General features: G+C 36.0%; 1 protein-coding gene across 5 annotated transcripts in view; it reads right to left on the bottom strand.

Annotated features, from left to right (window-relative positions):
* Positions 1-27,153, bottom strand: part of NCOA2 (nuclear receptor coactivator 2) — a 282,123-nt gene that overhangs the window by 163,531 nt on the left and 91,439 nt on the right. For all 5 annotated transcript variants that reach the window (XM_076005235.1, XM_076005234.1, XM_020288881.2 and 2 more), the window contains exon 2: positions 15,607-15,663. The gene's annotated coding sequence lies outside the window, so the exon portion shown is untranslated. The remainder of the gene's footprint in view (positions 1-15,606; positions 15,664-27,153) is intronic.

The following is a 27,153-nucleotide window of genomic DNA, read 5'->3' as shown; positions in this document are numbered from 1 at the left end:
AATGACTATGTTCACTTAAATGAAATTTTCATTTAAACAAACATCCAGAAGGCCCCCATGGCAGGGCCGGGCACTGACAATAAAACCGGGGACAGGTAGAACCTATCCTTAAAGACTCTGGTTTGCTGATCCCATTCAGGATCTACTAGTTTCTCCTGTGGTCAATGCGTCCTGTGATTCATTGCCAACACTGGTATATTATTCAGTTTACCCCTGAAATTGAAAAGAGGCTTCAAGTACATATTCTAGGCAAAAAACCCCCAGAAAACTAGCAGGAAATTTAAACTTTGCCATAGATATCTGAGAGTAGTTGTTTTTAGGGACACATTAAACTACAATATCTTTTTTCCTCTAACTCTAAAGCAGAAGTGTTTATTTGTAATGCCACAATGACCCATTTGAAATGGTTACTGATGAGTTTTTATTAATAGATCAATTGCAGAGTCACAATGGATTTCTATAAGCAATCTTTCAGAACGTGATGTTATTGAGTTCAGGCAAAAGATCCAATTTGCACAAGCTACCGGTCTGGAACCAACCAACTAGACTACTCACTACCTCTCATGTATGTCTGCTTCACTGGTGCCTTTTTTTTTAAATTACTAGTGATGGTTTTTTTAATTGATATGTAACAGCTGCACATATTTTGGGGGTATAGGTGATACTCTGATACTTGTAAACAATGTGTAATTAGCAAATCAGGGTAACTAGGTACCTCAAATATTTGTCTTTTGTGTTGGACACTTGTATCTTTTCTAATTAATATAAGACACAAAGATCTGAGAACCCGAGCTTAACTTTTTATTTACTATAGCAACTGGCAGAACAACCCGTAAAAGAAGTATTAAAGGTCTTTATGCTTTCTACCTAGCAAACATTTTAAATTAAAGACTATCCTGCCCAAATGGTATTTTCCGATATTATGTCAAAAGGATAACACAGGTTGAGTATCTTCTATTCAAAATACTTGGGACTAGAAGTGTTTTCACTTTCAAATTTCAGATTGTTTCATATTCTAGAATAATTTATTATACTCACCAGTTGAGCTTCCCAAATATGAAACTCCAAGATCCAAAATACTCCCATGAGCATTTCCTTTAAGCATCACTTGGTTGCTCAAAGTTTCAGATTTTGGAGCATTTCAGACTTGGAATGCTCAACCTGCATTTGTTTTATTTGTCTGGTGATAGTCTGAGTGATTCTTCTTTGCCTTTTTTCCAAATTTAAAATAATACATCAGAAAGAAGAAGGCTCAAAAGTATTCCTGTTGAATAAATGAGCAACATTTCCCTCCATTTTAAAAAAAAGCACCCTCTCTCCTCCTTACTGGAAGACTGCCAACAATGACACCTCTTGACAATGCAAGATGCACTGGAAATTTGATGAGAGGAGCTGAAGAATATGAATGATCATCTGCTGGAGTCTGCAGATAACATGCTTAACTACTTTTTATACTTCTTTTTATATTCTCATCCTTAGAATCTCGGACCTGTGCTCCCGAAGTAAGAATTTGTGGTAAGCCCTACTTGGGTACAAATTTTAAAATAAATGTGCTCCTTTCTCTTTCTTTTCCCTCTTTGCCCTAAAATGAAGACAGGCAGGGTATAATCTGACAGATGGAAGGAAGTAATCACAAGGGAAACACCTATTAAAAGACTTAGTAGAAATACATAGTGATTTTCAAGAAAGACAAATCCCAGAAGACTGATTTTTCCAGAGTTGGCCATCACTTTTTGAAGGTCCTTAGCTCTGATGACATTCACGTGTTCTTAGAAGGCTGGAAAGGAAAGAATATGACAGGGAGAAACCTCGACTCTCCTGTCCAGTTATCCCATTCTCTCTTTTGTCTGTTAGCAAACTGCCTGGTCAAATCATTTAAGACAATGTATAGCTAACTTAAGAGTATTTTTTTCTTAAGTGATTGTACATATGCATGAGTAGTATTACTGAAGGGAATTTCAACCAATTATTAGGTTGTTACTCAGGCAAAAAGCCCTGACTCTACCCTCTGGCAGCATGAGTTGAGACTTTTAACTGGGCACGGTGGCTCACGCCTGTAATCCTAGTACTCTGGGAGGCCTAGGCAGGAGGACTGATTAAGGTCAGGAGTTCGAAACCAGCCTGAGCAAGAGCGAGACCCCCATCTCTACTAAAAATAGAAAGAAATTAATTGGACAACTAAAAATATATAGAAAAACTTAGCCACGCATGGTGGCACATGCCTGTAGTCCCAGCTACTTGGGAGGCTGAGGCAGGAGGATTGCTTAGGCCCAGGAGTTAGAGGTTACTGTGAGCTAGGCTGACGCCACGGCACTCCAGCCCAGGCAACACAGTGAGACTCTGTCTCCAAAAAAAAAAAAAAGACTTTTAAGGCACAATATGGAGGAGAGGGAGGGAGGGGTATGTGGCCATTACCACGGGTAGAACTCAGCTGGAAACTGCTATTGCAGTGTTACCTAAAATATTCAGAAATATAGTGTAACCTACATTAGGAACAGCAATCAGAGATGAGGAACAGAAGCAGATGAAGAAGAGGAGAGAAGGAGAATGAGAAAGATAAAAATCAATTTAAAAAATAATTTTCTATTTGTTGTTTAATGCTTCATGTAAATTATCTTAATACAACAAAATCACATACTAGAAACAGAACAGATATCTTACGAAAGTAGAGAAGTGGAATCTGTACAAGATGATTAGACTCAAGTTGGTATCAACAATGAAGGGGCCTTGGGCTGGGCGTGGTGGCTCACACCTGTAATATTAGCACTCTGGGAGACCAAGGCAGGAGGATTGCTTGAGCTCAGGAGTTTTGAGACCAGCCTGAACAAGAGTGAGACCTAGTCTCTACTGAAAACAGGAAAAAATTAGCCAGGTGTGGTAGCACACGCCTGAAGTCCCAGCTACTCGGGAGGCTAAGGCAGAAAGATCACTTGAGCTCATGAGTTTGAGGTTGCTGTGAGCCAGGCTGATGCCATGGCACTCGCCCGGGCAACAGAGCAAGACTCAGTCCCCAAACAAAAGCAAACACAAAATACCAAACAAAAAACAAAGAATAAAGGAGACTCAAGGTAGGCTTTCATCAGATGCTGACTAAAACTGGACCTTCTCTGTATTTTCCATTTGATGTACCTGTAAAAAGGACATACTCTTATAATGTCCTTACCTTTGGAATAGTGTTTAAAGCTTCATATTTAACCACCTTTTATACCTCTTCAAATAGAGGTTCCAAATAGAAACTATACCAGACTATACCAGATATGACTTATTAAGCTCTAGTAACAAAATTAAAAATCAACAGAGAGCCCTTGTCACTGGATCTGATGGGAGGCGCAGGTCTGGATCAGAAGATGTCAGGCTCCGAGGAGCTTCCCCAAGGCACGCACCAGATGCATCCACACAGAAAACGAACCATGTGCACTGAGAAGCAACTGGAAGCTCTGAACATCTTGTTCAATGAGAACCCATCCCCAAACCCCAGCCTTCAGAAAGAGATGGCCTCAAAAATTGACACACACCCGACAGTACTGCAGGTTTGGTTCAAGAACCATACAGCAAAACCTAAGAAAGCAAAATGCAAGAACGTGCAGCAAAAACAAGCCCCTCGACAGCCACCGATATCTGAAGATGGAATCAAGACCAGTCCCAGCCAGAGAAATACAGACACACAACCCAGATCCCCGAACCCACCTATCCTGTAGCCCTCATCTACGCAGGCCACCAGGCACTCTCACACCCTCTCAGCTTATACCCCAACGTCAAGGGCCCTGTGGATGTCTTCCTTGCCGACAGAATAGTCCACTTTGGCTGCTGCCAAGACCCTAACATTTACTGCCTCCATCCCATTCTGGAACCCCAGGTTGGCTCTCCACGCCTCAGTCCTCATGTTTTTGGCTGTTCACTTCTACAAAGTAGGGAGAGACAGACGTAAAAGGCCACATGTAATGATTGCCGTTCAGGAGAACACAAGGGGTAGACAGGCTTGCAGCAAGGGGAATGGGTTTCAGAAACACTGTGTGGCCCAAAAGAAACACACAGAAGGCTACATACTGTGTAATTCCATTTACATGAATTCCTAGAGCAGGGAAAAGATTAGTGGCGTGGCTGCCCACGTGCAAAGAATTAAATAGAGGCACAAAACAAATTTCTTGGGGTGATGGAAATGTTTCATGTCTTAATTAGGGTGGGAATTACCTGGGGGAGTAAATTCATAACACTGAGAATTGTACATCTGTAATCTGTGCATTTTATTTTACATAAATTCAATGAAAACTATATAATGAGGGGGAAGGGGTGGCATGGGCAATATACGTAGCCTTAACATTTGTACTCCCATAATATGCTGAAATAAAAAAAATGAAATAAATAAATTATATAATGAAAAAAAAATCAACAGAAATTTGCTTAGAGCTCTATATACTCAAGTGTATGAGTTCTTCCCTATCACTTAGCAGGGAAATTGACAATCTGGTTAGGCTCAGTTTTGAATGCAGTAGCCACCATTTAGTGCCCACATACTCAAGACATTTTCGGCCAAGGCTGTAACCAACAGTATTTTCTTATCTTTGGGCACTTGAGTCCCATCAACAAAACATTTCCTTTATTTATGAGTTTCATTTCTGAATGCTCATGTTGTAATGATCTAAAATAGATAGCAGGCTTGTATACTGCACAGCAAGATAAGCACAAGCCCAAGGGTGCCAAGAGATAGGTGGCAATGGGCCCAGTACCCACTACTCTTCCCACGCTGTATACCTACTACATTATTTTACATTTGTTCATACATTGCTTTGTAATCCCAGTTGTGTAACTTGTTACAATGTCTGTTGGCCATTTCTCTTCCTATATTGTAAGATGTGGGTAGAACAAAAGCCATATAATTGCTTCTGTAAACCTAAGACATTCCTACTTTACTGTGTGCGCAATACATGCTTCAGAAATGAGTAAAGACTAAAGCAATTGGCTGAGAAATTAAAACAAATTAGGGTTTTCACTTTATCAATAATTTCTACCTGTATCACTAGAGAAGGCCCTTTGTTATAATAGGAAGAGAAGAGATTTGGGAAATATATAGTTTTAGGTTCAAATTCCAGAGCTACCTACCTGGCAACATAATCTCTTAGAGCCTTAGTACTTTTACTTATATCAGGGGGATAATTTCTCCATCCCAAGCTGATAGCAAAAATATGATGAAATAAATGTATATTAAGGACTAGACAAATATAGGTATGCAAGAAGAGTTTCCTTGTTAAAACCCCTTTATATCCTAATTTATAAAAATATTTCTGTACTTTGTTTTTAAAAGATGTGATCAAGTCCTTACTAGAAAATATATGAAACAAACTGAGACTTAACCACCCTGAGTTACAATATAGACTCAAAGTCAAATTGCTAAAGCTAGATTTAACTGGTGGCTTAAGATACAGCATGAATTATTGAAATACTGAAAGCATATTTCATAGTATTAAGTAAACTTTATTATGTATATGCTTTAAAAACTCTTTATAAGAAAGGAGGGAAAAAAACTGCAGGCTCTGAAAAAAGTAAATTCTAGGTGGTAAGCAATTAAAATCTTTTTGTTCATGGTGAATACTGTTAATTATCTCACAAAATGAAAGCAACCAAAACACTATGCACAAATTCATAGAACAGCTGTAATTTCCCCTATATATATTAAAAAAAAAAACCCTAGAGAAATCTGAGAGAATGGATGGCATATATTTTTTTACATTTTATAAAATATAAAGGCCATGTCTGTTAAGATATGCCTGAACAACATGGCAAGACCCCATCTCTATAAAAAGTAAAAAAGTTGGCCCAGTGTGGTGGCGCACGCCTGTAGTCCCAGCTACTCTAGAGGCTGAGGCAGGAGGATCACTGGAGCCAGGAGTTTGAGGTTGCTGTGAGCTATGATGATTCCACTGCACTCTAGCCTGGGCAACAGTGAGTGCCTGTCTCAAAAAAAAAAAACAAACAAAAAAACCACCAATAAATAGAAACTGTTCAATATAGATTAAGCTTTTTTAAGTAATGGAAAAGTTTCTCTAGTTACTCTTAAAATGTAATGTTTTCTAAATAAGAACTGAAATTTTACTTTTGAATTGAAGACTTTCTGCTCCTTATATGAAAAGGTTTCTCATTGTGGGAATGCCAGGCAATTCATTTTTAAGATTTGTTTTTATTGAGTAAAAACTTCTAAAGGTATTTTTCAAGAGAGGAACATGGAAAAGGAAGTGGGCTAGCTCCCCTTTCTGTCTTTGGAAACAAAATAACCATGTTAATAGAAAACCTAAATACAAATCCTATGGAATACATTATCTGTGTAACCGTATTTGAAGCCAAATAACATCTTAATGCCATTTTCTGTGATTTGCCATTATTAACTAATAGCAGGTTATCATTTCTGGTATTATATACCATTTACCAACTTCGTGGACTTCAGTCTGGCTAGTAGCCACAATGATATGGGCCCGCAGACCCTCACTGAAGGGGAGGGAATACACAATGGTAAGCCTTGTTATATATATCCGTACCTATACTTACAAAGTCAGTGTGAAACTTTATTTTGAAATTAGTAACCTTTTTTTTTTTTTTTTGGCTTCACTGGTCTTTTTGATTGTATGTTTGTTTTTTTAAGAGAACAAAGTTCCACAAGCCAAATACTACAAATGCCAGACTGTGTAAGAATCCCAATTCAGATTTGGATTTAGACTCAAAGTCTGCCTCACTGCCTTACTTTTAAAATCAAAGTGCTGAGAACCGATTCTGCGAAGTCCTCCTACCGGTGTTCTGTGCAACTCTGTTTCTTCAGAGGCTTCCTGCTTTCTAACTAGCTCTTCATTCATGATCCAGGACATGTCACCTGGATTGATGCCGCTCAGAACCTCTGTGTCCCAGGGATCTGGACCCCTTGCCGCTTCCCCTTTCTCCAGCTGGGAGATCAGAACAGGTTTGGGAAATGGAAACGCTGCCAAGGAAGCCACATTTGCATAATTCTCCAGCATGACCTCCCTGTACAGGGCCCTCTCTGCGCAGAGCCCAGACTAGCCCATCGATTCTGGGAGCACTGACTTTTATATTTTTTCTCCAGATAGCCTGAATTGTAAACATGAATTTGGTGAATTACTAAACAAAGAAAAGCAATGGTGGAAAGCCAACTTGGGGGAAATATGAATAAGCCTCCAAATTGATTTTTAGAAATAAAGTGGGACAGTGGTTAGGCTTATGTGGTAGGTTAGCGAAGTGGAATTTTTGGGTTGATCTTGGTATTGGCCTTTATGAGAATCCTTTACAACTGTGCAAAAGATGATGTGAAGGAGTTACTAGAAAAAAACTTGAACTATGCATTTATTAGCACTAATAAAAATGTAAGTCCTAAACATTGGGAAAAAAAAAAAGAATCCCAATTCAGACTCTAATTAGCTAATTAAATTAGATGCAAATCACTGGGCAAGTCACTTAACCTCTTGGTGACTTCATTTCCTCATCTTTAAAATAGGATCATAATAGCAGCTACTACACAGGTTTCAAATGAGGATTACGTGAATTAACATTAAAACACTACCTGGCATGATTAAACTAATGGCAGTAATAGCGCTGATGATACTTTGTTTCACATTCATGTCTCCATTGAAATGACATTGTGGATTGGCCTAAAACTACCAAATTTAATCAAATAGAAGTGAACTATATGTTTAATTAAATTGGTGACTTAAAAATACATGTCTTAATTTGTATTCACGTCCTACTTTCTAGGGTTCTGGGATACCAAACTTGATTATTAATCTTTGGTAGTACTGCAGTAATGTTGTTTCAAATGAAACAAATTTATATGCTTAATAACATATTAAGTCATTATGGTTTTAAGTGCATTTATGGGACAGCTGTACTGTTAAAAAGGTTCTGTACATAAAAAATCAAAACCCAAAACATTAACTGATAGGCTCTCTATATGGCAAAAAAATTTTTTTTTTACTAGAGATGGGGTCTCACTTTTGCTCATACTGGTCTCCGACTCCTGGCTCCAAGCAATCCTCCTGCCTCAGCCTCTTGGAGTGCTAGGATTACAGGCATGAGCCACAACACCTGGCCAAAAAAAATCTTAATGAAATAGTGTGCTTCTATGCAATTTCCTTTCTGATTTATACTTTTTTTTTTTTTTTTGAGACAGAGTCTCACTTTGTTGCCCAGGCTAGAGTGAGTGCTGTGGCGTCAGCCTGGCTCACAGCAACCTCAATCTCCTGGGCTCAGCGATCCAACTGCCTCAGCCTCCCGAGTAGCTGGAACTACAGGCTTGCGCCACCATGCCCAGCTAATTTTTTGTATATATATTTTTAGTTGGTCAATTAATTTCTTTCTATTTTTGGTAGAGACGGGGTCTCACTCAGACTGGTTTCGAACTTCTGACCTTGAGCAATCCGCCCGCCTTGGCCTCCCAAAGTGCTAGGATTACAGGCATGAGCCACCACGTCCAGTCTGATTTATACTTTTTGAGCACATTCTCCTGCCAAAGCTCATTTTGTAATATCTAATGGAATCAGTGAATCAAAACTTTCCTTTTCTAAAATCAGAATCATTTTTCCCACTTAACTAATACAGAAGGCACAAAATGTCTTCACAATTGTTATCAATTAATAGCAGATAAGCTGTAAGACATAAAGTTCTGTTTCACTATATACACTATAGTCCAGGATGTAAAATTTAATGGTTTGAAAATAAAGTGGCACAATCTCAACTTCAAAGGGCATTTATAAACAATGAAAATCAGAATACTTCACATTCTGACACCAAGAATTTATCCAAAGTTTAAGCTGATACAACATGTATAAAGGCCAAGAACAGAATCTTGTCAAAAGTAATAGTAAATTAGTGTTTGTTTTTTTCACTGTGCTGTCTTTCAAGATAACATTTATAAACACTTTAACTTCCTCATGAAACCTCATTGCAGCATATAAACAAATGATCAAGTATATTATTTTCATAATCAACCCTTGAAATTTAGTGGGAAACAGGACCCTTAATTAACAAAGATTTCAGTCAAAATAACAACTTAATTGAAAGGAACACTGGAGTAGAAATATCACAATAAGCCAGATACATCAAATTTATGAGAATGATGCCTCACATCTTCTATCCCTAACATGTGAAAGGATCAAGAAGGTAGCATCTGGCTGTTGGTGTGGCAGTACTATACTCCACAGGGACTCGGAGGCGGCTACTCCGGGCAGAGGGTCTACAAGGACTGCGGCCAGCGCTGCAGCCAGCATTTGGCTCTGGGACTCAACAGCTTTGGTGATGAGCCATGATGATGTATGTGAAAACGGAAGAAAATCAGAATACTAGAAATAGAGAAACATGTGCATACATATTATGACTTAAAGCAATATGCTTTGGCACTAAGGATATGATAAAATAAAAATACATTGAAAAGATAACAGCAGTATTTTACAAAAGGCTATCACTTCATATTTTCAAAACACTTTAAAGAGAAAGTATAAACACGACTTTGATATGTAATAAAATTACATAAAATTTGGCAAACAAGTTCAAAGAATTAATAATTTATGTGTCAAATAGTTTATAAAATTTTGTGGATATCTTGAAGCAGTAATATTAAACATCTTTTACATGAGAGAAAATTTTAACTATCCTAAAGCATCTGAAACCTAAAGGAAACCTAAAATCTAAATTCTACTGGGATAATAAAACAAAATCTACTGCTATAAATTGATAAGAGACTCATGAAACCAAACTAATTTGTCTAACAGATGTTTAATTAAGTCAAAGGAATTTTACTTTCTATTTTATTCAAATATATAGCATGAGTAGCCATGATATAGTTTTCAAACTCCATTTTATAATCCAGGAAACAGAAGTTATCGTTTGGACTATAACAAAAGTGCAAAATAAAAGGAAGAATTAGTAATCTAGATAAAATAGCTTTTTTATGTCAAAGAATTGACAGAAACTAATAAATCAAGTGTTTTCTTTAGCCACTACTCTATTCTATTAATAGTTTAAGTCACCAATTCAATAATTATGGCACAGTTGTATCTTTTAAAGATATTCCTTTATAGTTCAGGTAAAGATTTAAAAGTCTTAGTACTCATGTGCAGAGCTGGTAGATCTTTTATAAGTTCCTCCCCTCACCTGCCACTAAAGCCTACCCAAGCCTACCATGCCCATGCCTTTCCACTCCTTGTCACTTCTCAAAGAAGCAAGATAAAACTTGCTGGATTTGGGAATACTGATAGGTAACAAATCTCCAGTCATTTAGGTTATGACTACAGAATCTGAAGTATACCATTTTTACTTAGGAAAGTTATGTAACTGGCACCAAAACGGCCAAAACTGTTGGTCTAAAGAAAAGGAATTCTTCAAATTAATCCATTCTGCTTTTCCAAAAAGGAGTGGAGATAAATAATTCTGAAGACAATGGCATCAGAGGCATGTAGTTAAGAGATCCTCCAAAATTGGACTACATACATTTAAACTGTATATTGACTTCTCACTTGGCCATTATTACATGCTACATACTTCTTTTTCTTTCTTTTCTTTTTCTTTTAAGACATTAGGTCTCAGTATGTTGTCCAGGATGGAATATAGTGGCTATTCACAGATGGAATCATCATGCACTATAGCTCTGAACTCCTAGACTCAAGCAATCCTCTTGCCCTCAGCCTCCCAAGTACCTGAGACTGCAGGTGCATGCCACCATGCTTGGCTAAAGGCTACATACTTCTGACTCTCCTTTTGTTCTTTTGGGATAAGAAGGCAGAGGTGTAACTGTTCATGGGCCGAAAAATATATTGATTTTAGATGCCCATGAATCATACATGAAACAGCAAACATGGCTTAAATAAGCTAATGTATGAAATTAAGATAAAATCACAATTTGCAAAGCTTCCCATTAAGTTCTCTGCTTTTCTACAGTTAACATGAAAACTCAAACTAGCAATAGAAGTCACAATGGAAACATCTATATTCTAATACCAAGGAATCATAACAAAAACAAAAAACCTAATTAATTTTATAAATATGAATAATTTTATAAATAAATGCTTAATTTATCCCTATAGCTAGATGTTGTCAACAGATCAGAATAACACATATGGATTTGAGCTTCAAAAATAAAATCAGAGGTGTTTAAGCAGACTGGCTTTATTTGCTATTTTACTAACTTTAAGGAAATTCTGGCAGGATCTACTGATTCAAAATCAGCACCTAAAACACAAAATATATCTGGCATCTTCCTTCCAGAGTAAAAGTGAACAGCCAAGCTAAAAATCCTACTAAGTGACCCAAATCAAATACCAAGTATTTTGAAAGTTACTGTGGTAGCATTTTTATGAAATTCTGCCTATCAGATCTCCTCCCCAAAGCTAACTCTACCATCCAGATAGATAGAATGTACAAGTTTGAATTGAAATCTAAGGGCCAATAATAGAAAAAGCTTTTTTTAGCAGTCTACAAATTACTTCTCTAATCCTATGCATAAATGCTACTATTTTCTAGTACAGAAAAGCATAGCTGAGAAATCATGCCCCACCCTAACTTTCTCAGAAGACTTTGACACCAGTGCTACCTCCTCTGAAGCATGCTAACTCAACAGATCTATAGGATATAGAGCATTTTAATTACTCTCAAAGAATACCAGTTATGCCAACAAAAGTCACATTTTAAAAATTTCAATAAAAAAAAAGTTGCTAACATGGTAGCTCTAAACTGAAATTCAATTCTCTTATTCTCTAAGAAATATCCTTATGTATTTTATTAAAATTTTAAAATTATTGTTTATAACTCTAAATTGTTATTTCTGAATGTAAATCCATTAGAAAAATTAGGTTCTCCCATATTTCTGGTATTTTTCAGCAATGCACTATGATTACTAATACCATTCTGCTTGTCTGTTGATAATGGAAATAGCAATGCCACCATTCCCAATGAAGACTACATGGATTCTCTGTGATTGGCTAAACCTCACTAAGCATGACACATCTACCAAGATCGCACTCAGAAATCACTGTTACCTCTATTTTTAAAAAGCACATTTACTAATGATAGACAGCATTTTCTTGTTGCTATTGCCTTAACCTCAAAACTCATAAGACTGAATATGAATAGACGTAAGTCCAAAATCAATGCCCAGCTTTTTTCTTTAAAAGAAAAATCAGAAAACCGAAATTCAATGTAAAAATATCAAACAAGGAATCCTGGAGTTAAACTTGTTGTCTATGCAAAATTATTTAATAATTTTTAGTAATCATTCTTTATATTTCTCACAGTACTTATTTTAATAGCACAGACTAGCACAATAATGAGTATCTCTGAAAGCAGGAGAGTGGGATGGAAGGAAAGACGGCTGATCAAGAGAGGGCATAAGGGTTAAAAGAAGGTGAAAAGGGAAAAAGGAGAGTTACTGGTGCTGAATGAATTTAGTTTAAGGAAGAAAACTAAACCAATCTGTTCATACTAATGCGGACACAGACTAAGGAGAGAAACAGAAGCAAATGGTAAAAATGCTTTTAAAATTGGCCTGTCAGAGAAATAGTTTCCAACTGATGGTTTTGTGTCAACACCCATCAGAAGATAATTTTAATTAAACGGTGAGCTCATGTCCTGCATTCAGCAGTCCATTCTACATATTCTACATATTAAGTGCGGGAGTCCACAGTGTGAGACTAGGATTGAGATTCCACTCTGAATAGTTAAATGACGGAGTGCATTTTGTCAAGTGTTAAAAAATCTGTTATTCTCCAGATCACAGTGCCTATGGCATCTGAAAGAAATGCCATGAAAGTAGTAATACAATTAAATTACCCACTCACCCTCACCCTGTCCTCCCACACCTCAAGTCTTCCAGCATAGAGAAAAATAAACGTATAAATAAGTCCAAAGTCTATATAAATCCACAGTGAGTTCAACTTTCCATAGTGAAGGGAAAATTACATTTCAAGGCTATATTGTCAAACAGATTTATCTAGCTCTTGTTCCTGTTTTGATTATCAATGCCAAGTAAATTCTATTGCCTAACTTTAAAAATGCTTACAATGTGAGCCTAGAATGAAAATATTGACCTATCTAGATTAAAAAGCAGAGTTTGGTCTGTTAACTGAATTGTGTCACTTTAATTCAAACAAGGGAATTTCATTTTCCATATACTCAAAACCTGGAATTTGCATTTATACTCATAGATACAACCTTTTTGGAAAGTCTTAGGAAGTATAATTAATCATATTTTCAAATCAAAATGTTAAGATGTATTCAACAAAGTTGCTCTCAAGAGCAGTTTGTCTATATTATACATTTAGTCCCCAAATATTTTTATATGTCTTTGAAAATAAACTAAATTAGAGAAGCTAATGTTCTATTAGAACCAACTATGATCTACTTCATTTCTTAAATAATTACAAAATTTTCTCCATAGACATAAATTTTTATACTTCTCAAGGTAAGAGTTCTAAGTAATTCTATAGTGACTATATTTCAAACAACCTGTTCAAGACAGGAAAGTGACTTATCCAGTCAACCACAGATGCCACCAATAACATAAAATTTCTAATATTGCAATGGAGGAAGAATGCTGATCATGACATACTATGTTTACAACGGAAAAAGGAATGCAAATGACTGTCCCCCACGCCACGTTCCCCCAAAGTGAATATGCAACGAAAGTGCCAGAATGGAGCTTTAAATTGTTTAGATAGTCATTAAATTTCAAATGAGTCATCAAGTTTCACAGTTTAAAATAAAGGTTAAAAGTTAAGACATACTAATGAAATACAAGTGAAATGTTCGACTTTTAAAATAACTCTGAAGTCTTCAACTATAAATGATTTTTATATAATACACTTATTGCCACAAATATACTTGTATCAGGGTTATTTAGGAAGAAATGGAGCTCAATGCTTAAGATCAAGGTCTCTGGAGTGGCAAACTGCCACTTACTTGATATGACCTTGGAAAAGTCACTTAACCTCTCTGAGCTTTAATTTCCTTATCTGTTATTCTGAAGATAACTCAAAAGCACTTACATAATGCCTGGCACACAGTAAGAGAGCAATAAATAATAGTTGCTGTTATTGGTATTATCAATGGAATTTCTGCAAATTATACTTGTAAAATAGATGTGAAATCAGAAATGGCTATACAATCTCTAAAGTTTTACTCTTAAAAAAACCCTAGTCAGACTTAGTTCTTTCTATCAATGAAAAATCATGGTGTCAAAAGGAGAGGTAAATGCCTGAAGAAGGTAACACCAAAAAAACAAAACAAATAAGAAAACAAGCGACGAGAACCCCAAAACAGCAACCAACATCGTGAAACATTTAAAGAAAACTTGCCACGGACACAGGAAAATGAGTGGTCAGCTTATAAAATTATTCCTATAGCTACATTTGATAATGAGTTCAAATATCCATACATAAAGGCAGGAAAATGACAAAATCTAGAAACAGAAAACTAAGCAAGTTACACTTTGTATCCAGTAGAAGGTAGTGGGAAAATCTTAATTTATTTGGTTTTCAAGATTAAAACTAGACAACATTCAAATCTAGTTTGCTCTCTATAAAGATAACACAAAACACATCCAATATGTTAACATGATCCACAGTAAGGAGGTGAGAAGCTACCACACTTCCTTCAGGTTTTTTCTTTACTTGATCTTAAGAACCTTCTGGGGTAGTGGCAAAAATTTCGAAACTGGAAGAGCTCTCTTCTGAATTCTACCCTGATTAGGCACATTTGAATACATAAAATATCCAACACGGCAAATTTTTCATAATACTTAAGAGCTATATACTTTAAGTTCATGGTATAAATTAATTTCATATCTAGAAATAAGTGTTAGGAACTATTTTTCACTTGTATTTATAAGTGCAGAGCTCAATGGCTCTGAATATAAACATATTCTTAATATTTATTACCCAATAATTACTTTAACAAACATAATCAGTCTTTTCTGTTTCCCAGGCACTATTCTAAAGGCTATGATACTGTTTTGAACAAGACAAATAGTGTCAATGTTTGTGAAGCTAGTAAGGCAGCTAATAAATAAAGAAAAAAGAACAGATCACATGGTAATAAATGTTACGATAAAAATAAATTACAGCTCTGTGATAAGGAGTGATGGGGAAGCTATTTCAGAGTGGTTGCAAAAGAAAGGTTGCCTCATTACATTTCTATCTACCCCCAAGTCTGAGATTTGCTGCTAAAATCTATAGTAACTTTTCTACTATTTTACCATAGTTGGATAAGATATAAGAAATACCACCAAATATTTTACATATAAAAATAAATGTAAACATTTTGCCAGGCTATGAAACTATAATTTACTAAATCATAATCAACTTATCAAATGGTATTTGTAAACTCTTCCCAAATATATAAAATAACCACTAAATAGATATGTTCATTTTACCTTCAAATGTCATTTCTAACACATTTATTAAAAACTTTCATAATAAAAGGAAATGTAGACAAATATACATTTTATTTCATTTATATCAATTTTATTGGCATATTATTTTCTAAACAATAGAATAATTTTTAAATATTTAATTTACTTAAAAATCAAAATATTCCAATATAAAGGATTCAACTTTAACTCACCTGTGCCTGTACACAGTGCAGAAGATATATAAATTTTTCACCAAATCCAAGAGAAATCTACAATATAAACAAACAAACAAACGTGAATAAGGTGGGAGCCTGTTAAATTCCATAGAGTAGATGTGATTTTTACAACCAGTTTTCAAGTAATACTTGTTAACTGCCATCAATATATAATTAATATTCGTAATAGCATCTCTTCGTTAAACTGCATGGTAAATGAAGAAGTAGACTTGCTGCATTACTTCTACTGGTACAAGAAAATATAAAACATCTAAGGCCACATTTCACTGAGAATTATAAGATGCCTATAAATTTGGAGTTCCTGTCATTACAATTTTTGTAACTGCTTATCTAACCACTAGCCTTCCCCACCAGACCAAAATCTGAGTAAAAGCAGGAGGCCATAGCAAGCTATTTACATACTGTATTCCTAGGGCCAGCACAGTGCCTACACACTCTTAACAGGCAGTAAATGTCTGTTGAAATAAATAAATAAATTGCACATACAGATCTTAATTTGCCCGGATTTACAGTCTATCTGTACAGACCCAAAAGGCTTGAGATTGTTGAATTAAAAATCTGTGTAGGCCGGGCGCGGTGGCTCACACCTGTAATCCTAGCACTCTGGCCGAGGCGGGCAGATTGCTCGAGGTCAGGAGTTCGAAACCAGCCTGAGCAAGAGCAAGATCCCGTCTCTACTATAAATAGAAAGAAATTAATTGGCCAACTAATATATATAGAAAAAATTAGCCAGACATGGTGTGCATGCCTGTAGTCCCAGCTACTCGGGAGGCTGAGGCAGCAGGATCGCTTGAGCCCAGCAGTTTGAGGTTGCTGTGAGCTAGGCTGACGCCACAGCACTCACTCTAGCCTGGGCAACAAAGTGAGACTCTGTCTCAAAAAAAAAAAAAAATCTGTGTAATAACTGTTTTAAAAAAGAAGTACAAAAGTGATTGAATAATTTATTTCAAGAAAAGTCTTTACAGGAATAAAAATGATGTTATATGTAACAACCAAACCAATTTGCAAGAGAAAAGGTGAATAAGAAAGAATTGAACATTTTCAATAATAAGCACAACTGCTTGTCAAGTTTCTTCAGGGTCTGTATCTTTGAGATAACAGGGTTGCTTAACTACAAGCAGCTTTTTCTCTGATCCTTCCACTGCACCAAAGAAGTTTGTTTCCACGATGCACAGTGAGGAATTCGAAGATAAGAAATATGTACTTGATATACTCTACATACATTACTACTTTTGTGTATTTTACAGACCCAAGAAAAACTGGATTACTACCAGTAGTGGCACTGAAAATGTGCCTCTCTTTTTCTAAACCATTAAATACTATTATATTTAATAAGCTTTAAGGAATGTTTTCACAACTGAGCTACTAGATTTTTTTCCTTCAGATGACACCAATCAGTAATAATTTTCACTTTGGATTCACTATCATACTTAGAACAGTAGTAATTCTTTTAAGAGCCCTTTTTACTCTTTAGGATAGTGAACAGACCTAATAGCACAAAGAGTTAATTTAATAGCCAAATCACTATTTTTCTAGGACACCAGAAAATCTGATTTCGTAATCTACAAGGGCTAAAGGAGAGAGAAATAGAAAAAACTACATTTTGTTTTTTACCTGGCCCTGAGCAGTCTTGAGATCATATTTAATAAAATATAACTAGAGTATTAGAGATGATTCATGAAAAACAAAAAATCTGTATACAAACAAGAAGTTATCACAGTAAGTAAAACAAATGGATTCTACACAAGGGGCAGTGAGTAGTATACATCAAACTGTTGTGTAACAGGAGACATCAATTCTTTCTAACACTACTAGGGTAAATGTATTCATGGTGCTGGCCTACTTAGGCCCGTTAAAATAATTCTATACCAACAACTAATTTGCTCAAGGACATTATACTATGCAACAATCATGAGCTAAAACTTGTGATATTAGTAAGAATGATAATAAACTATTACTGCTGATACCATTCAGCAAGAGCAAGCTTTTATTAAAACACAAATAAGACATGAGGCAAAAGCTTCAGTGCACCCATGCTAAAGAAAGATACGCATGAGACATGAAGATATTTCCAAACAACCACATATCTTGGAGTAACATTCTGAAATGAATAAAATACTTTATAAATACAAAATTCCAAACTGTTTTATAAGTTACTAAGGGAAAACAGCAGTCATTCAAAGCAACAGAATAGGTAATAAAAGCCACTGGTAAGTAAGCATCCCTTTACCCTTCTATCTATCAGTCCTGACAGTTTTCACAAAGCCCCTCTGGGAATGTGTTTCAAGGAAGGAAAAGGTGAAAAAAACTGCCCTGGGCTTGGCAGAATGACAGAAGGAAAGACAGGAACCTTACAGGAAAAGGCAGAGGGATGTATCTCATTTCTTCTCACTTAACTACCTCTACCATTTCAAACGTACAGGCTAAAAAGACATATTCCTTTCCACAAAGCAATAGGTCACTATTACAAGGCAGAGTGGAACAGTTTAAAGAAGCTTAGTATCATCAGACCAGGTTTCAACATCTGGCATTACCATATAAACACTGCTAAATACTGCTGGTATTGACATTATTATTATCATTATTATTATTATTATTAGCTTAGGTATGTGCCCTAGGAGATGTTATTTGGGCTCACCTATAAAAATGGGAATAATGTCCTCTTTGTGGTATCTTGGAAATATTAAATGAGATATATATATAAAGCACCTGGCATATAGTAGGCATTATTATTATGATCCTGCCAAGTGTGTTTCTATTAAATGGTGCTGGCTATAATAGGTAACTCAATAATATGACAAAAAAACTAGAAGCTTCAGCCCTACTATATCCCAATTAGAACTGATTTTCCCAGTGATGTCCTAATAGCTTTATCTACCCTTAAACCTCCTGAGAGACACATAGACATGAAGACTACTGTGAAATTTTTGAACCAGGCATACTTTAAAACTAAATTACAAGTTGGCCAGGCACAGTGGCTCCCACCTCTAACTCCAGGACTTTGGAAGGCCAAGGTGGGAGATCTGCTTCAGGCCAGGAGTTCTAGACCAGCCTTACAACATAGTGAGATCCCATCTCTAAAAAATATTTTTTAAAAATTAGCCAGGCAAGGTGGTGTGTGCCTGTAGTCCTAGCTACTCAGGAGGCTGAGGCAGGAGGGTCACTCAAGCCCAGGAGTTCAAAGTTGCAGTGAGCTATGATCATGCCACTATAGTCTAGCCTGGGCAACAAAGCAAGACCCTGCCTCAAAAAATAAAATAAAATAAAAACAATAACAAACAACCCACTTACATCAAAAGTTGAAGGACTTACATTCCCTATTTCAAAACTCACTATTAATATAAAGTGACAGCAATCAAAGCAGTGGGATATTAGTATAAGGATAAACAACAGAACAGAACAGAGTCCAGAAACAGTCCATACATATATATTAATTCATATTCAACAAAGGTGGCAAGGTAATTCAATAAGCAAATAACAGTCTTTTCAATAAATGGTGCTAAAGACATATAGAGGGGGAAAAGGACTTCAATCCTTACCTTGAATCATGTGCAAAAAGTAACTCAAAGTGGATTGGATCACAGATCTAAAATAAGAACTAAAACTTATAGAAGAAAGCATTTGGAAAAAATAACTATACCCCTGAATTAGGCAAATTTTTGTTTTAGATATGACACTAAAAGTTTACAACACAAAAGAAAAAAACTAATAAAATGAACTTCATCAAACTTTAATACTGCTGTTCTTCAAAAGACATTTAAAAAATAACACAAGCCACAGGATGGAAAAAAATATTTGCAAAATAATTATCTGATAAAGGACACATATCTAGAATACGCAAAGAGCTAAATAATTATAAGTTAAAGAGCATGTATCAAGAATACATAAAGAGCTCTTACAACTCAAGATAAATAATCCAATTATTCTCATACGGGCAAAATATTTGATAACTCACCATAGGAGATACACAATGTGAAAAAGTATGTGAAAAAACAACAACTCAGTATCATTAGCAATTAGGAAAATAAAAATACAACCACAATGAATTATCCTACATAACCAATAAAATTATCTAAAGGATTGACAAGGATTTGGAGAAACTAGAACCCCTTCATATCCACTGCTGCTGGGAAAATACAATGGTAAGTGCCAGACTGCTTGGAAAACAGTTTGGAAGTCTCTTAGTATGTAATCCAAATATTTAACCCCTAGTATGTTTTCATTCCTTTGCGGAAGAGATGTCCATACAAAAAAAAAGAGTTGCATGTGAATGTTTGCAGTGGTTATTGCCCACAATAGCCAAAAACTATGAAGAATAAAAATGTTCATCTTTGGATTTTTCCAAAAATGTGGTATAGCCATAAAAGGGATTACCACTCAACAATAAAAAGGAATGAATTGGGCCGGGCACAGTTGCTCACGCCTATAATCCTAGCACTCAGGGAGGCTGAGGCAGGAGGACTGCTTGAGCCCAGGAGTTCGAGGTTGCTGTGAGCTATGATGACACCACTGCACTCTACAGGGGGTAACAGAATGAGATTCTATACCTGCGCCAGAAAAAGGAATGAATTACCCATATATACAACAATGCAGATTAATTTCAAGAATATTGTGCTAAATGAAAGAAGACAAACACAAGGACAATAATATATACTGTATTATATGATTCCATTTATTTGAAACTTCTAAAAAAAAGTAAAACTATATAGAAAGCAGACCAATAATTTTCTGGGTCAGGAAATCGAAGTGGAGACTGACTAAAAATGGGCACAAGAGAACTTTTCTGGATGATAAAACTGTTCTAAAACTGAATAATGCTCTGAAGAAAGATGAACAACAGACATGAGAGACACAGAACTATATAAATTTACTAAAAACTCATGTTTTAATATCTTCAAAATGGGTGCATTTTATAGGCTGCAAATTATACCTCAATTTTTTAAATGTTAATAAAAGTTATGTGATTTTTTACAAAGGCACATCTGTGTCCTTTCTCTTTCTTCCTCTTTGATAGCTAAGGTTACTGTGTGAACAGGGTTACCCTAAGAGTTAAGGTAGTTGCAAAGGTGATGTCAACACCTGCCAAGTAGAGTGTCAGCCAGCAGGCTGAGTATAGCTTCAGTACTTTGAGGCCAAAAAGGCAGGACTGAGCCTACATCACATATAAAATCACTGCTGACAGCACCTGGGCGGTGCAGATTGACAGGTTTTGGTGGGGGTAGGGGGTGTGGATTAAGAGGACATACACTCAGTATTTTATTTTGTTTATTTTTTAAATGACTGGTTAAGAAATAGACCAAGAAGAAGCACAGTAAACTGGAAGAAAATGAAGTGACATCGATAATACTGGCTAAAAGAAGATATTAATTTATAGCTACTAGAGTAAGAGAAGGACCATATTTTGCTTTTGGTTTAACAACAATACGAAGGCATCAATAGCTATCATTTATTGAATGCTTATTCTGTGAGAGCAATAAGCAAAGGGCTTTTATATGTGTTACCTAATTTATTCTTCAAAACAACCCTATGAGATAGGCACTGCTACTATTATCTCCATTTTGTACATAGAGAAATATAACTGGGAAGTGAAGCAGTTTGTCTAAAACCCCCAGCAAAGCCTGGATTCTAACTCAGAGTCTGATTCCAGAGTCCATGCATGCTTTAATGCACTGGGCTATTCTGGAAGTTCACTGTTTGATAATGCTATCATTTTTGCCAATTTGATCTGAAAAAGAAGATGACAGACATGTGATCAACCTGAAAACTGTCTTCTTGAGGTTTTTGGTAAAGTACTAACAAGAACAGCAAAGGCACATTCCCTACATTACCTGCACCTTTTGGCCTCAGCCCAAACACAGCCTCACCATTTTCTCAAAGTTGCCACCAAGCAAAGGAAGCAATCACCAATAAATCAGACTTGATACATGAATAAAAATACATTTGTCAACCCAAAACAACCAACTTGATTTTTGATGGACACCAGAAAATATGGCACATGCTATTAGAAAGAGATGACTAACCAAAGGGGGCCCTGTGGCTACCATACTCCATGATCCAGCACAGGTCCTAGGATTGGTCTTCTTGCTACTCAGCCAGCACCACCCTAATCAAGCCAGGCAGCTGGGCTGGCAGAAACAAATTAGACACATGAGGAACAGAAGAAAAAGCTAAAGAAGACGGCTGAAATTACTTTGAGATTTTTCAACAGTTTCAGCCAAGCACATGTCAATGCCCACAGTATACACCCATGAATGTGTATTAGTACAAGACACATCAGTACTAATGTGTACTAATCAGTACAATAATTTAGTTTTCCTTTTTTTGCTTAAAAACACAAAAATTCCCAAACATAAAATACACTTTAAAATTTAGCATGTTTCAAATGGTATAACCTCAAGAGAAAAGTCATACTTTCAGGAATTAACTATGAGAACAATTTCAGATTATTGAACACAATGTTATATTATTATGTATGTACTACATACATTATGTATATAATGCAAATGTGTCCTGAAATATAACTTACATATGAATTTTAATAAATCAGTAAATTCCCAAAGTTTCATTGCAAAAGACTTAATAATGTAAAGAATGTGTAAAGAATATATACTACATATAAAAAACTCTTCCCCAATTAAGTAGATGATGTTAAGCATCTAGACCACAGATTAATTTATAAATTAACTAATTAACTTCTATATATACTACAAATAAGCTCATGTTTTCTTTCTTTGTTCAAAGGGCTATATCTCTACTATAGACAATAACCCTTAATTAATGAAAATGTTTAATAAATAATTTTCATTTTCTTATTTCACATTCTACCATGGTCAGGACCAACACAATAAAGCAAACTAACTCTCTGAAGACTAGTAATCTTGCCCAGAGATAAACCTAGAAAAAACAATTAATCTCATATTTGTAGTTGAATGTATAAGGTTCAAACTGAAGATACTAAACTTGAAGTCATTAACCTAAAATAGCACCTTGAATCCACAGAAATGTAAGATCTCTTAGGCAGGAGAGACCAGGAAAGGAGGACTGGGAGCCTGCAAATAAGCCCTGAGGGACTCCTGTATTTAAAAACTGCTAGAAAAGGAACCAACCAAAGAAAATGAGAAGAAATTACTTAAAAAGCAAGGAGGAAGACCTGCAAAGACTAGTACTATAGCAGCTGTCCCAAACCTTTTTTGACACCCGGGACCAGTTTCAAGGAAGAAAATTCTTCCACAGATTGGGGGTCGGAGGATGCACGGAGCTCAGGTGGTGACACTGTAGATACAGATGAAGCTGTGCTCTCCCTGGCTGCTCACCTCCTACTCTGCAGCCTTGTTCCTAACGGAGTTGGGGACCACAGTACTAGAGAAGAGAAGATAGTTCCAGGAAGGAGAGGGTGGTCAACTTTGTTTAAATGCCATGGAGAATTAAAGTTTTTACTTGATTTAGCAACCAGAACTTACTGGTGCCCTTTACAAGAACAGCTTCATTGGAGAGAGAAAGATATAAATCAGACTGGAGAAGGCTGAAGTGTTGACAAGTGAATTTGAAATAAGGATTTGGACACAGCATGTGCAAATGATGGCTATCATTACCTTATGCTAAAATGGATCTTCCCCTCTATCTGTGAACTCCTTGAGGGCAAGGATAGGGTTTTATCCATCTCTGAGTAAGATAACAGCCTGCTGCTGGACTAGTGGTTTTAAACAATACTCCAGCAGAGGTCCTGGGGCTTTAATTAGGGTGCTCAGGTAAAACATTCACGATAGTCTTTAATAGAATTCCAGTAGAAAAAAGAAAAAAATAAGTTATTTGGCAGAAATGAATCTTTCTCAAACAGAGGCAAAAGGCTCAGGGATAGCTCCCCGCCAAGACTAGAACATGCCACCCTGATAAACCAATCTGCAACCCCTTCCCCCAAGTGAAAAGGCCCCAACATGTTGTCATCAGAATTGTCACTGTTTTTCTTCCAAAAATGTGGATAACTTTTCGATTATGAACTCCCCTCAGAAATTCACCTTTTCCTTAGGTTTTTCTCCCTTAACTGCAAAGACCACTCTGACTGACAAAAAAGGAGCCTAGAACCCCTTCCTTTTCTATCCCTGCGTATAATGCAGCCAAACATGTAAAAACACTTCCAGACTGTGTATAATACACACCCACAGGCCATGCAATGTTTTGGTCAAGGACACACCACGTATCCCAAGGTGGTCCAATAAGGTTATAATGCCTTATTTTTACCATATGTTTTCTATGTTTAGATATTTTAGATACAAAAATACTTACAATTGCCTGCAGTATTCAGTACAGAAACATGTGACAGCAATGTAGCTTAGGAGCAATCGGCTATACCATAAAGCCTGGGTGTGTAGTAAGCTACACCATCTAGGTTTGTGTACGGACACTCTATAATGTTCACACAATGATGAAGTTGCCTAGCAACACATTTCCCAGAAAATATCATCAAAGGACACACAACTGTGTATATACAATACCTTAAGACTCTGGGATAACAAAAGAGGGTGGACCAATCTGTCTATGAAGGGCAGGGGTAGTCTTTAACCCCTACTACCTAGAAGCATCCTCAAAGACAGCCTCAGAGAGACCAATACAATCCTTCTCACCAAGGCCCTACCACCAATCTCCCAATGACTGTCACAGTCAATTCCCACCTCCTACAGACAGGCCACATTATCAACACTATGTGAGCACATTAAGACAATCACCATTTCCATAAGAAAGGGAATATTAATTCTGAAAGGGGTCACAAAGTATGTAGGAGGGTAGAAGAGGAGGGTATCTCCTACAAAAGGAATATATAAGCATTTTACGACCCAGAGGAAATAACAATTTATCTAAAGTCAAAGAACTTACAATAGACCTGGATGTCAAATCCAGGTCTGCCTGACTCCAGGCCTATTTTCTTACTTCTCTGACTGCCTGATAGGCAACATCAATCCACCAAAGCAGAAAGTACACACACCAGGTGAATATTTTTTTTTTAAAGTTGAAAACAACTCACATGTGTGCATAATAACTGTTCATGACTGTCATTTTTTATCACAGGTTATTTTCTTTGACTAAAAATTACAATTATGTACAAAACGAGTATATCAATATTTTACAGAGTTCTAGAAAAAAATGTGCTGTCCTCAAAACTAGCACTATGCTTCTAAGAGAAAAGCTGTGCAACTCACTATGTTGGACAGTGGAGAGCTTATCCTTGGGGCAGTTTAATACCTAAAATTTCTATCGTCTCCATATGTTTTCACTGAATCACCCTATGGAAATAAGCATCACTCAAAAGAAATATTATCAAAAAAGAAAATTCATCAGAGATGTGGTTCACTGTCTGGGCTTATATACAGTTTTCCATTTTGTTAATAAAAATGCAATTTTTCATTTTACTAAGTGCCTATGTTCTAACAAAAACATCAAGTAATACTGGGGAAAACCAGATCCTATGGCAATAGAATCAGTTTTTTAAAAATACTTTAAATCTAGCAAAAGGTTAGAAATCACTTCAACTACTCAGTTTTATAGATGGGAAACTGAAGCGCAAAAAGATTAGTGCATTCTCCCAGTCATCGTAATAGAGTTTCTATGAACCAAGGAATGAATATATCATAAAAGCTTTGGCCTTATCATATCTGAACCAACTGCTATTCAACCTTCCCATCGTGGAAGGGCATGATATACACAAAAAGGTATGAGAAGGCCTTGTAACTTAGTTATGAATCTAGAATTTATAGGTAAAACATCTAACAATACAAGATATAAATAAAACTGGAAAGATCTAGAGATAAGTGTTCCAGTATCCTAAGCATTCAGAGTAAACCAGATGCCAATGACTCTGCTACAAATTTTATGTGCATTATTATTCTTAATATTCCCCATAGGTAGGCGCCTATCAATTCTGTTTTACAAATGAGGAAAATAAAAGTCAGAAAAGTTCAGTAATTTGCTCAAGTTAAAGCAAGAGGAAGAACTCACAGATGAGTCCAGGTCTTTATGAATTCAAGGCCCCCACGTTCCCCCAGTAGCTTCCCTCACCGTTCCCTGCCAGGTTCCTCTTCCTTGCATTTCCTGCTCTACCTACCCATCTCCAGATTCTTCCAAGGGAAAAAAACATTGATATCAAGAAGAGGCTTTCTAACACCCAGCCATCACATAGCCACAAGAGCCAACTTAGCAATTAATTACCAAAAAATGTTTCACTAGCAAGATCATTCAATTATTAGCTTGTTGTGCCTATATAAGCAAAGACAATAGATGAAATAACATAATACTGCAGGATAAAAGACAGACTTTAAGAAAAAGAATGGAAAGACTGTGACAAAAATGACAACACAAGCAATTTCATTAAAAAAGAAAATAAAACAATTCTGAAACCTAAGGTGGGAGATAGCTAGGAAAACAACCTATTGTGGCTATAGTTTTCCTCAAACTAGAGGCCCCAGGGACCACGAAGGTATCTGAATGTCCATAAAATGGCTGTGAAATTTTCTAATTTCGTACTTTCATTCTCATGAAAACTTAAAATGACTTAACATACGGACATGCTGAATCAGATGGATGACCATTACATAGCTGATAACTTCCTCCCATTTAATTTCAGTGCTTACAGCTGTGTTAAAGACTGGTATTATTCTAATTTCTTTGACATCAAATCTTTAGGAACAAAGTTTTCTTAACTTCAAGCAAAGAAAACTGATGGGGAAGACTTGAAATATCTTCATACCACCAACAGCAGTACATGCTGAACTCAATGGAACCTGAGGTCAGCAGATGGTAAACAGCAACTCTGTTAGCCAAACAACACCGCATGGTGGGTGGTAATTTAAATCTTATTTAGTAGTTTTGCTTACATTTAATTAGCAAATCTGTTTTTCTTTTATAGATCTTAATGAAACTAAAATCTTTCTGCACTGAAAAGGTACATACTAAACTGGCTGTTTTTCATAGGAACCATTAACCAAGTTAATTTTCCCAAGTAGTTACATAATAAATATGGTTATAAAGTGTAGATTTTAAAAAAATCATTCATGTATAGTTTTTCTTTTTCAAGAAAATTTCAAACATTGACAAATCAAATTAAAGCTCTCACAGTGGTTCCCAAAATGTACCTCTAAAACAGCTAGAGAACAAAGTTTTTACAGTTTTAAACCTAAATGAGAAGAATGTAATGCTATAATTTTCTATGAAGCTAAATTTTATTAAATTTGAAGGATCTGCCTTTCATATGAGATTATGCACTTGCTGTTTTATGGGGTTACGTTTTCCTTTTATTTTTTGCAGTGGCAAATAGACGGTTATTTTCATTTACATATCATGACTTCACAAAATTCGAAATTTGAGAATCCTATGTCAGTTCCCTCAATTTTGGGGGAAAATTTTAATAGTACAAGGAATCACAATCTCTTAGTACAACTAGCTTACAAGCTATCTTTCATGAAATGGTATGTATGGATATATACATAGATAGATAGATGATAGATACACACAGGTATAGGTATTGCCTCCGGG

The sequence above is a fragment of the Microcebus murinus genome, chromosome 7 (assembly GCF_040939455.1).
Source record: "Microcebus murinus isolate Inina chromosome 7, M.murinus_Inina_mat1.0, whole genome shotgun sequence".
Classification (NCBI taxonomy): domain Eukaryota; kingdom Metazoa; phylum Chordata; class Mammalia; order Primates; family Cheirogaleidae; genus Microcebus; species Microcebus murinus.
Note: the sequence above shows the minus strand (reverse complement) of the source record. Positions and strands in the feature narration are given on the sequence as shown.